This window comes from Crinia signifera, chromosome 6 (genome assembly GCF_055691185.1).
Source record: "Crinia signifera chromosome 6, ASM5569118v1, whole genome shotgun sequence".
Lineage (NCBI taxonomy): Eukaryota > Metazoa > Chordata > Amphibia > Anura > Myobatrachidae > Crinia > Crinia signifera.
In genome coordinates this window covers 289,979,168-289,992,291 of record NC_139222.1, presented here as the reverse complement: position 1 = coordinate 289,992,291, position 13,124 = coordinate 289,979,168, and positions in this window count along the sequence as shown.

The following is a 13,124-nucleotide window of genomic DNA, read 5'->3' as shown; positions in this document are numbered from 1 at the left end:
ACCTTATAGGGCTGACCCCATACTCTGTGGGAGAGAGAGAGACGGCGATCATTGGCCAGTGTTCCGTTACATCATGTGACAGTATTACAGGAGCAGGGACCTTATAGGGCTGACCCCATACTCTGTGGGAGAGAGAGAGACGGCGATCATTGGCCAGTGTTCCGTTACATCATGTGACAGTATTACAGGAGCAGGGACCTTATAGGGCTGACCCCATACTCTGTGGGAGAGAGAGAGACGGCGATCATTGGCCAGTGTTCCGTTACATCATGTGACAGTATTACAGAAGCAGGGACCTTATAGGGCTGACCCCATACTCTGTGGGAGAGAGAGAGACGGCGATCATTGGCCAGTGTTCCGTTACATCATGTGACAGTATTACAGGAGCAGGGACCTTATAGGGCTGACCCCATACTCTGTGGGAGAGAGAGAGACGGCGATCATTGGCCAGTGTTCCGTTACATCATGTGACAGTATTACAGGAGCAGGGACCTTATAGGGCTGACCCCATACTCTGTGGGAGAGAGAGAGAGAGAGACGGCGATCATTGGCCAGTGTTCCGTTACATCATGTGACAGTATTACAGGAGCAGGGACCTTATAGGGCTGACCCCATACTCTGTGGGAGAGAGAGACGGCGATCATTAGTTAGTGTTCCGTTACATCATGTGACAGTGTTACAGGAGCAGGGACCTTATAGGGCTGCCCCCATACTCTGTGGGAGAGAGAGAGACGGCGATCATTGGCCAGTGTTCCGTTACATCATGTGACAGTATTACAGGAGCAGGGACCTTATAGGGCTGACCCCATACTCTGTGGGAGAGAGAGAGACGGCGATCATTGGCCAGTGTTCCGTTACATCATGTGACAGTATTACAGGAGCAGGGACCTTATAGGGCTGACCCCATACTCTGTGGGAGAGAGAGAGACGGCGATCATTGGCCAGTGTTCCGTTACATCTTGTGACAGTATTACAGGAGCAGGGACCTTATAGGGCTGACCCCATACTCTGTGGGAGAGAGAGACGGCGATCATTGGCCAGTGTTCCGTTACATCATGTGACAGTATTACAGGAGCAGGGACCTTATAGGGCTGACCCCATACTCTGTGGGAGAGAGAGAGACGGCGATCATTGGCCAGTGTTCCGTTACATCATGTGACAGTATTACAGGAGCAGGGACCTTATAGGGCTGACCCCATACTCTGTGGGAGAGAGAGAGAGAGACGGCGATCATTGGCCAGTGTTCCGTTACATCATGTGACAGTATTACAGGAGCAGGGACCTTATAGGGCTGACCCCATACTCTGTGGGATAGAGAGAGACGGCCATCATTGGCCAGTGTTCCGTTACATCATGTGACAGTATTACAGGAGCAGGGACCTTATAGGGCTGACCCCATACTCTGTGGGAGAGAGAGAGACGGCGATCATTGGCCAGTGTTCCGTTACATCATGTGACAGTATTACAGAAGCAGGGACATTATAGGGCTGACCCCATACTCTGTGGGAGAGAGAGATGGCGATCATTAGTTAGTGTTCCGTTACATCATGTGACAGTGTTACAGGAGCAGGGACCTTATAGGGCTGACCCCATACTCTGTGGGAGAGAGAGAGAGAGACGGCGATCATTGGCCAGTGTTCCGTTACATCATGTGACAGTATTACAGGAGCAGGGACCTTATAGGGCTGACCCCATACTCTGTGGGATAGAGAGAGACGGCCATCATTGGCCAGTGTTCCGTTACATCATGTGACAGTATTACAGGAGCAGGGACCTTATAGGGCTGACCCCATACTCTGTGGGAGAGAGAGAGACGGCGATCAATGGCCAGTGTTCCGTTACATCATGTGACAGTATTACAGAAGCAGGGACCTTATAGGGCTGACCCCATACTCTGTGGGAGAGAGAGATGGCGATCATTAGTTAGTGTTCCGTTACATCATGTGACAGTGTTACAGGAGCAGGGACCTTATAGGGCTGACCCCATACTCTGTGGGAGAGAGAGAGACGGCGATCATTGGCCAGTGTTCCGTTACATCATGTGACAGTATTACAGGAGCAGGGACCTTATAGGGCTGACCCCATACTCTGTGGGAGAGAGAGAGAGACGGCGATCATTAGCCAGTGTTCTGTTACATCATGTGACAGTGTTACAGGAGCAGGGACCTTATAGGGCTGACCCCATACACTGTGGGAGAGAGAGAGAGACGGCGATCATTGGCCAGTGTTCCGTTACATCATGTGACAGTATTACAGGAGCAGGGACCTTATAGGGCTGACCCCATACTCTGTGGGAGAGAGAGAGACGGCGATCATTGGCCAGTGTTCCGTTACATCATGTGACAGTGTTAAAGGAGCAGGGACCTTATAGGGCTGACCCCATACACTGTGGGAGAGAGAGAGAGAGAGAGACGGCGATCATTGGCCAGTGTTCCGTTACATCATGTGACAGTATTACAGGAGCAGGGACCTTATAGGGCTGACCCCATACTCTGTGGGAGAGAGAGAGACGGCGATCATTGGCCAGTGTTCCGTTACATCATGTGACAGTATTACAGGAGCAGGGACCTTATAGGGCTGACCCCATACTCTGTGGGAGAGAGAGAGACGGCGATCATTGGCCAGTGTTCCGTTACATCATGTGACAGTATTACAGAAGCAGGGACCTTATAGGGCTGACCCCATACTCTGTGGGAGAGAGAGAGACGGCGATCATTGGCCAGTGTTCCGTTACATCATGTGACAGTATTACAGGAGCAGGGACCTTATAGGGCTGACCCCATACTCTGTGGGAGAGAGAGAGACGGCGATCATTGGCCAGTGTTCCGTTACATCATGTGACAGTATTACAGGAGCAGGGACCTTATAGGGCTGACCCCATACTCTGTGGGAGAGAGAGAGAGAGACGGCGATCATTGGCCAGTGTTCCGTTACATCATGTGACAGTATTACAGGAGCAGGGACCTTATAGGGCTGACCCCATACTCTGTGGGAGAGAGAGACGGCGATCATTAGTTAGTGTTCCGTTACATCATGTGACAGTGTTACAGGAGCAGGGACCTTATAGGGCTGCCCCCATACTCTGTGGGAGAGAGAGAGACGGCGATCATTGGCCAGTGTTCCGTTACATCATGTGACAGTATTACAGGAGCAGGGACCTTATAGGGCTGACCCCATACTCTGTGGGAGAGAGAGAGAGACGGCGATCATTGGCCAGTGTTCCGTTACATCATGTGACAGTATTACAGGAGCAGGGACCTTATAGGGCTGACCCCATACTCTGTGGGAGAGAGAGAGACGGCGATCATTGGCCAGTGTTCCGTTACATCTTGTGACAGTATTACAGGAGCAGGGACCTTATAGGGCTGACCCCATACTCTGTGGGAGAGAGAGACGGCGATCATTGGCCAGTGTTCCGTTACATCATGTGACAGTATTACAGGAGCAGGGACCTTATAGGGCTGACCCCATACTCTGTGGGAGAGAGAGAGACGGCGATCATTGGCCAGTGTTCCGTTACATCATGTGACAGTATTACAGGAGCAGGGACCTTATAGGGCTGACCCCATACTCTGTGGGAGAGAGAGAGAGAGACGGCGATCATTGGCCAGTGTTCCGTTACATCATGTGACAGTATTACAGGAGCAGGGACCTTATAGGGCTGACCCCATACTCTGTGGGATAGAGAGAGACGGCCATCATTGGCCAGTGTTCCGTTAAATCATGTGACAGTATTACAGGAGCAGGGACCTTATAGGGCTGACCCCATACTCTGTGGGAGAGAGAGAGACGGCGATCATTGGCCAGTGTTCCGTTACATCATGTGACAGTATTACAGAAGCAGGGACATTATAGGGCTGACCCCATACTCTGTGGGAGAGAGAGATGGCGATCATTAGTTAGTCTTCCGTTACATCATGTGACAGTGTTACAGGAGCAGGGACCTTATAGGGCTGACCCCATACTCTGTGGGAGAGAGAGAGAGAGACAGCGATCATTGGCCAGTGTTCCGTTACATCATGTGACAGTATTACAGGAGCAGGGACCTTATAGGGCTGACCCCATACTCTGTGGGATAGAGAGAGACGGCCATCATTGGCCAGTGTTCCGTTACATCATGTGACAGTATTACAGGAGCAGGGACCTTATAGGGCTGACCCCATACTCTGTGGGAGAGAGAGAGACGGCGATCATTGGCCAGTGTTCCGTTACATCATGTGACAGTATTACAGAAGCAGGGACATTATAGGGCTGACCCCATACTCTGTGGGAGAGAGAGATGGCGATCATTAGTTAGTGTTCCGTTACATCATGTGACAGTGTTACAGGAGCAGGGACCTTATAGGGCTGACCCCATACTCTGTGGGAGAGAGAGAGACGGCGATCATTGGCCAGTGTTCCGTTACATCATGTGACAGTATTACAGGAGCAGGGACCTTATAGGGCTGACCCCATACTCTGTGGGAGAGAAAGAGAGACGGCGATCATTAGCCAGTGTTCTGTTACATCATGTGACAGTGTTACAGGAGCAGGGACCTTATAGGGCTGACCCCATACACTGTGGGAGAGAGAGAGAGACGGCGATCATTGGCCAGTGTTCCGTTACATCATGTGACAGTATTACAGGAGCAGGGACCTTATAGGGCTGACCCCATACTCTGTGGGAGAGAGAGAGACGGCGATCATTGGCCAGTGTTCCGTTACATCATGTGACAGTGTTAAAGGAGCAGGGACCTTATAGGGCTGACCCCATACTCTGTGGGAGAGAGCGAGACGGCGATCATTGGCCAGTGTTCCGTTACATCATGTGACAGTATTACAGGAGCAGGGACCTTATAGGGCTGACCCCATACACTGTGGGAGAGAGAGAGAGAGACGGCGATCATTGGCCAGTGTTCCGTTACATCATGTGACAGTATTACAGGAGCAGGGACCTTATAGGGCTGACCCCATACTCTGTGGGAGAGAGCGAGACGGCGATCATTGGCCAGTGTTCCGTTACATCATGTGACAGTATTACAGGAGCAGGGACCTTATAGGGCTGACCCCATACACTGTGGGAGAGAGAGAGAGAGACGGCGATCATTGGCCAGTGTTCCGTTACATCATGTGACAGTATTACAGGAGCAGGGACCTTATAGGGCTGACCCCATACTCTGTGGGAGAGAGAGAGAGACGGCGATCATTGGCCAGTGTTCCGTTACATCATGTGACAGTATTACAGGAGCAGGGACCTTATAGGGCTGACCCCATACTCTGTGGGAGAGAGAGAGACGGCGATCATTGGCCAGTGTTCCGTTACATCATGTGACAGTATTACAGGAGCAGGGACCTTATAGGGCTGACCCCATACTCTGTGGGAGAGAGAGAGACGGCGATCATTGGCCAGTGTTCCGTTACATCATGTGACAGTATTACAGGAGCAGGGACCTTATAGGGCTGACCCCATACTCTGTGGGAGAGAGAGAGACGGCAATCATTGGCCAGTGTTCCGTTACATCATGTGACAGTATTACAGAAGCAGGGACCTTATAGGGCTGACCCCATACTCTGTGGGAGAGAGAGACGGCGATCATTGGCCAGTGTTCCGTTACATCATGTGACAGTATTACAGGAGCAGGGACCTTATAGGGCTGACCCCATACACTGTGGGAGAGAGAGAGAGAAACGGCGATCATTGGCCAGTGTTCCGTTACATCATGTGACAGTATTACAGGAGCAGGGACCTTATAGGGCTGACCCCATACTCTGTGGGAGAGAGAGAGAGACGGCGATCATTGGCCAGTGTTCCGTTACATCATGTGACAGTATTACAGGAGCAGGGACCTTATAGGGCTGACCCCATACTCTGTGGGAGAGAGAGAGACGGCGATCATTGGCCAGTGTTCCGTTACATCATGTGACAGTATTACAGGAGCAGGGACCTTATAGGGCTGACCCCATACTCTGTGGGAGAGAGAGAGACGGCGATCATTGGCCAGTGTTCCGTTACATCATGTGACAGTATTACAGGAGCAGGGACCTTATAGGGCTGACCCCATACTCTGTGGGAGAGAGAGAGACGGCGATCATTAGCCAGTGTTCCGTTACATCATGTGACAGTATTACAGAAGCAGGGACCTTATAGGGCTGACCCCATACTCTGTGGGAGAGAGAGACGGCGATCATTAGCCAGTGTTCCGTTACATCATGTGACAGTATTACAGGAGCAGGGACCTTATAGGGCTGACCCCATACTCTGTGGGAGAGAGAGAGACGGCGATCATTGGCCAGTGTTCCGTTACATCATGTGACAGTATTACAGAAGCAGGGACCTTATAGGGCTGACCCCATACTCTGTGGGAGAGAGAGACGGCGATCATTGGCCAGTGTTCCGTTACATCATGTGACAGTATTACAGGAGCAGGGACCTTATAGGGCTGACCCCATACTCTGTGGGAGAGAGAGAGAGACGGCGATCATTGGCCAGTGTTCCGTTACATCATGTGACAGTATTACAGGAGCAGGGACCTTATAGGGCTGACCCCATACTCTGTGGGAGAGAGAGAGACGGCGATCATTGGCCAGTGTTCCGTTACATCATGTGACAGTATTACAGGAGCAGGGACCTTATAGGGCTGACCCCATACTCTGTGGGAGAGAGAGAGACGGCGATCATTGGCCACTGTTCCGTTACATCATGTGACAGTATTACAGGAGCAGGGACCTTATAGGGCTGACCCCATACTCTGTGGGAGAGAGAGAGACGGCGATCATTGGCCAGTGTTCCGTTACATCATGTGACAGTATTACAGGAGCAGGGACCTTATAGGGCTGACCCCATACTCTGTGGGAGAGAGAGAGACGGCGATCATTGGCCAGTGTTCCGTTACATCATGTGACAGTATTACAGGAGCAGGGACCTTATAGGGCTGACCCCATACTCTGTGGGAGAGAGAGACGGCGATCATTAGCCAGTGTTCCGTTACATCATGTGACAGTATTACAGGAGCAGGGACCTTATAGGGCTGACCCCATACTCTGTGGGAGAGAGAGAGAGACGGCGATCATTGGCCAGTGTTCCGTTACATCATGTGACAGTATTACAGGAGCAGGGACCTTATAGGGCTGACCCCATACTCTGTGGGAGAGAGAGACGGCGATCATTAGCCAGTGTTCCGTTACATCATGTGACAGTATTACAGGAGCAGGGACCTTATAGGGCTGACCCCATACTCTGTGGGAGAGAGGTGGCGAGGGTTGGATCCTTTAAATTCCTGGGGACAGCCATTACCAGGGACTTGACATGGGGACCAAACATAACCACTAATGTAAAAAAAAGCCCAACAGCGACTGTTCTTCTTGAGGCAACTCAAGAAATTCAACATTCCACAGGATCTGCTATGTGTTTCCTACACTGCAATCGTGGAGTCGTCCTATGCTTTGGTATGGGGGGGGGGGGCAGTGAAAGTGACAAACAAAGACTGCAGAGGGTGGTGAGGACAGAAGAGAAGAGCATTGGAACTGGCCTCCCCCCTGTCAAAGATATATACTCAGCCAGGGCTAGGAAGCGTGCAGGAAGGATTGTGTCAGACAAGCTGCGCCCAGGTTACAACCTGTTTGAGATTCTACCATCGGGAAGACGTTGCAGATCCATCCCTGTGAGGACTTCTTCCAGATCTGCAAGAAGCTTCTTCCCATTAGTTATCCACCAACTGAACAACTGCGTCCAAGCAAGCGAAATCCGTTAAAATAATCTCTTAGCTACCTGTCCACTAAGAACGTACCTGCTTATAATGAATGGCGCTGTATACAAGGAGCCTCCTGTAACCAGCTCCTACATACAGGTGTTGTGTGTGTATATATATTTATATATATATATAAGGTTCCGGGGGGCAGAGCATCGTGATGGCCGCATCTTACCCACACTCCGTCTCTGCAAAAAAGGGGAAGGGGGGGAGGGAGAGGCCAAGGGCACTGGGCTATTGTGACAGGGGGTGAGAAGGCATGCTCCAGTCAACACAGTAATATGTATGTATACCGTTATATGGTTGTGGAGGTCCTCCCAGGGAGTAGGGTGAATGTAGACAAAAAATTTAGATATCCAAGAGAGGATATCAAAAAAGTCTCCCGGGTGGGGCACAGCCTTCTAGAAAGAGTGGGTAACTGTTAATACAAATTTTATTTAATTAAAACGTGACCCTAAAATTGGGTCAGACAAGGACAGTAGACAAAGACAAACAGATAACACTTATAACGATATGCGAGAGAAAGTAGTGAAATATGATTTCCTCTTGATAGTTATGTCAGTGGATTTGAGGGGGAGATAATACCTCCAGATATCCGTAACTATATATAGGAATACTTTGTTAGGAAATCCTATTAGGCAATAAACACCTCGAATACCAATGTATATATTCAATTTGTCTCAGTAGGTATCAAAAATGATATTACGGCACGCGCGTCTCAGTATCCGGGCGGCGAGGCGGACGCAATACTGTCCGCCTCCTGCTCGAGGGGGCTGGGGGGGACCTCTGGCCACTGTGGGGGGTGCGGTCGCCTGGTGTGGGCACCGGGCGACCGAGGGCAGCACTGTCAGAAGGGGACGTGCGCGCACCTCGTGCGCACGCGTCCCCTTCCGGCATACAGATGGCGGCGGGGCAGGGGATGGCGATGGCGACGCCATCGCCATCACCTGCAAAGATGAATTCCGCTACATCTGTACACATACTTCTCTCACGTACACCAATTATTCACAAGAATCGATCACATCTTAATAAGAGACTCCATCCAATCGAGAATCACAGAAGCAAAAATCGAAAACATACTGATCTCTGATCATGCCCCTATCCATTTAAATATAAACCTCCAACTTCCCATAAATTCCAACTTCACTTGGAAATTCCCTTCAAATCTATATAAGCAAGAAGACTTCCGCAAATTCCTTGAATCAAAGTGGAGGGAGTACTCAGAAAATAATGAATGTCACAAATCGAACCCTGTCCTCTTTTGGTCTGCCTCAAAAGCAGTTATGAGGGGTCACATTATTGCATATATATCCCACAGAAGAAAGGACAGAAGAAACAAACTTCTCAACTTATCCACAAATCTAAACCAAGCGCACCGAGCTTGTGTAGACAGACCAACAGAGGACAACAAAACGGAATATTCCCGTCACAACGCTCTTATAGAGTCATATCTAAACCATGAAGCCCAACTGAAAGTAGACTACAGCAAACAAAAGTATTTTAACTGGGGAGGCAAATCTGGAAAGTTGTTAGCATATATGGTCCGCCAGCAGCATAGAAAAAGATATGTAACACGTCTAAAACATCAATCAGGCTATGTCACCTCTCACGTAGATATTGCCAAACAATTCCATACATTCTTCTCAAACCTATACTCCCCACCACCCCCTCCCCCATCCCCAGCATCACCTCTCTATGAGGAAGCTGGACTTCCAAGGCTTTCGGAAGAACAAAAAAAACTCCTAGAAGCTGACATAACAGCGGAAGAATAAGGCTCAGCAATAAAAATTCTAAAACTAAACAAATCTCGGGGACCTGATGGGTTCAGTGGAGAATACTATAAAATTCTAAAATCCAATATAATGCCAAACCTATTGGACTTATTCCAGCTTCTTCAGAAAGAAAACCCAAACTACAGAGAATTCAATGAGGCCCACACAATTTTACTCCCCCAAACCAAACAAAGATGCAGAGAAAGTAGACTCATACAGCCCTATAACCTTACTAAACCATAAACAAAAATCATGGCGACCCGACTACAAACTCTAATGCCAAATTTACTAACACACCACCAACTAGGTTTCACGCAAGGCAGACATTCAGTCCAAGGAGTAAGATCGGCGATAACGGCCATAGCATCCGCTATAGCTAACAACCAAAAACATAACATCTTATTAAGCCTTGACGCAGAAAAGGCATTCGATAAGATAACGTGGGAACACTTGTATGGGGTACTCGAACATAGGCATTTTGGCACAAGGTTAGTAAACATCATACGGCTCCTTTACACCAACCCAACAACAAAACTAATAGTCAATGATCTGATAGGAGAGCCGGTCGCTTTATATAGGGGCACCCGCCAGGGATACCCCCTATCACCCTTCTGTTCAACCTCTCCCTAGATCTGTTGATACGTCTGCTGGACGGCATGACTTCTATCCAAGGCATAAGCATTGGAAACAAGTCACTCAAAGTCCTAGCATTTGCGGACGACCTCTTATTGTTTTTTGGGAACCCTGAGTCCAGCCTACAGGCAGTAATCTCGAAGATAGAACAATTCTGCACCATATCAGGATTTTCTATAAATGTGCAAAAATCAACGGCCCTATCTCTTTCAAACCAAACATGCCCCTCTTGGGCAAGCCCACTCAATCTAACATGGGCTGCAACAAGCATCCCCTACCCGGGAACTCGGCTTCCCAAAAACCTGACACTATTATACAAACTTAATATGTCAGTTATAATAGAAAAAGTCGTCTCCAAACTACGTCACTGGCAAGACCTACAGTTATCTTTTTTAGGGCGAGCCCACCTCATAAAAATGATATCATTCCCAAAGCTGCTCTACCCCCTCCAAATTCTCCCAATCATACTGTCCAGCAGAGATGAAACCCAAATAAACTGCGCCTTTCCCAGGTTCATATGGTCAGGCAAAAAACCCAGGTTGAGCCTAAAGACACTACAAAAAAGCAAGAAAGAGGGAGGCATAAATTTCCCACACCTAGCATTATACAACCAGGCGGCAATTTGCAGATATATTAAAGATTGGATAAACTCCACCAACTGCTACACTAATTCCACACTAGAACAGCAGCTAGTTCCAAATATACATCTCACAGCCCTTCTGCATATGGACAAAATACACTTACCCCAGACAATACAAGATAACCCTATGCTACCCATTAGAACAGTATGGTTCGAGTTTCCGGTTCCGCCTTCCATGGGAGAGGACGCGAGTTAGAGGAGCTCCGTGGCAGGTGAATCGGGCGGCACCCCAGACTCACCGCACCGCGGTCTAACTTGTTGGGCAGCCTCTCAAGGTCCTCCGGAGCCCCCCGCCGATGCATGGAGAGATATTACTCCATGAGAAAACGTAGAGGAACTGTGGCCAAAACACCGCAAAAATCCAAGATGGCGACCGCGCCCGTCCAGACGCCAGTCTCCGTGTGCGCACTCCAGCCTCCCCAGCCGGGAACCAGCAAGGTCAGTACACTACCCACTGACAGCCCCCCTGACCCCCTGGCATGTTCCCCGCAGCCTTCACAAGCTTCACAGGACTCTGTCTCATATCAAGTCATGGTACAGGCTATCAGGGACACTATGGAACCGTTGTTCCAGCAACAGGCAAGCACCTTTAAAAGCTCCATAAGTGAGCTGAAAGACCATCTTTCCCAACTCAATACAAGGGTGGCCCAAACGGAATCCAGGGTGGGGGCTATATTCCACGATGTCAGTGAACTACAGGCAGATAATGCTGCACTGCAAAAATCAGTACACGTGCTAACTAACAAAGTGGATGATCTGGAAAACAGATCCAGAAGAAATAACTTGAGGCTGGTGGGGCTGCCGGAGCAGGTGAAAGGTGCTGCCCTTCACCAATTTATAAGGAACACCCTGCCTGAACTTTTACAAATAACAGCAGATTGTTCAGATATGGTGGTTGAGAGGGCTCACCGCATAGGGCCAGATCGCAAGGACCAGAATGCAAGACCCAGAGTGACCATTTTCAGGTGCCTCAACTACTTGCATAAGGAGCTGATATGGAATGCTTCTAGGAAGCTTAAAAACCTCCAGTGGGAATCGCACAGATTACACATATTTCAAGACTACTCAGCAGAGGTCACTAGAGCCAGGAAGGAATTTTCCCCCATCTGTGCCAAGCTGATTGCAGACAACAAAAAGTTTGCCTTGATGTATCCTGCAAGATTGCGCTTATTTGAGGGTGAATCTGTCAGAGACTTCTCTACCCCAGGAGACGCGCAGGCCTACCTCCGGGAATGTTTGGGATCACCATCAAGGCAGTCTTGAGCCTTATGAACGTTTAATTGGGCGCAAGTTTAAAGTACCGTGTCTGACTGTGACGAGACTCTCTAATGGGATGGCTATATGCAATTATTAGACAGGGGGTCTCACCACGAAGTTGCATGCTTCACCACCCCCCCCCCCCCTTTTTCCCTCTTTTGGGGGTTTCTACTTTATTCCACCTCCTGCCCAATGACATTGATTGGACCGGGGGGGAGAGGGGTGGAGGGGATATATTGATGGAAGGTCCGCTGCCATGGGGAAATTTATTGAATTTATCTGCAAATATATGTACAGAGGTACCCCCCAGATTGGGACACTCGAAAGCCAGGAGGGACTCTTATATTGGAATGGAGTAACGACTGTTTATTTGCTTGCTGCTCATGATAAGTACTTATATGTTTGAATTGTTATAGGGGTGCCAGCCCGACTGCGCTGCCTGGGAAGCTCACAGGTGGTAGTAGTTAGAATCCAGTTCTGTTTAATACTATGGAAGTTGTTAGAGTGAGCGATAATTTGCTTCAGGGGAACAATTCCTCTGCGTGAGGTTTTACCTCCCTTTTGTGTTGTTATGTTTGTGTTGGGGGGGTGTTGGGGGGGAGGGAAGGATGGGGGGGAGGGAGGTCAGCTCAGGGACATCATACATGTTGGTAACCATTATAACTTAAATAATGGCGCAGGTTAAGATCTGTTCTTGGAACGTGGGCGGGATCAATTCCCCCATTAAGCGCAAAAAAATCCTACTATACCTTAAAAAACAGAATGCAGATATAGCCCTTCTTCAGGAGACGCATTTGACCGAGGTGGAGCATGCAAAACTGGGGCAGATGGGATATATGTTGGCAGCATCCGCCTCCTATAATTCTAGAGCAAGGGGAGTGGCAATACTAGTAAGGAGAAGTCTGACGCCGGTAGTGGAACAGATATATGCAGACCCGGGAGGGAGATATGTTATTACAAAAATTTCCGTGCTTCAAGAAACGTATGTTATTTGTAATGTATATGCCCCTAATAACTATTCCCAGAAGTTTATAGGAAGACTGTTGACGCGTCTTTACCCATTTGCTACCTCCGGCTTATTGATGGGAGGAGATT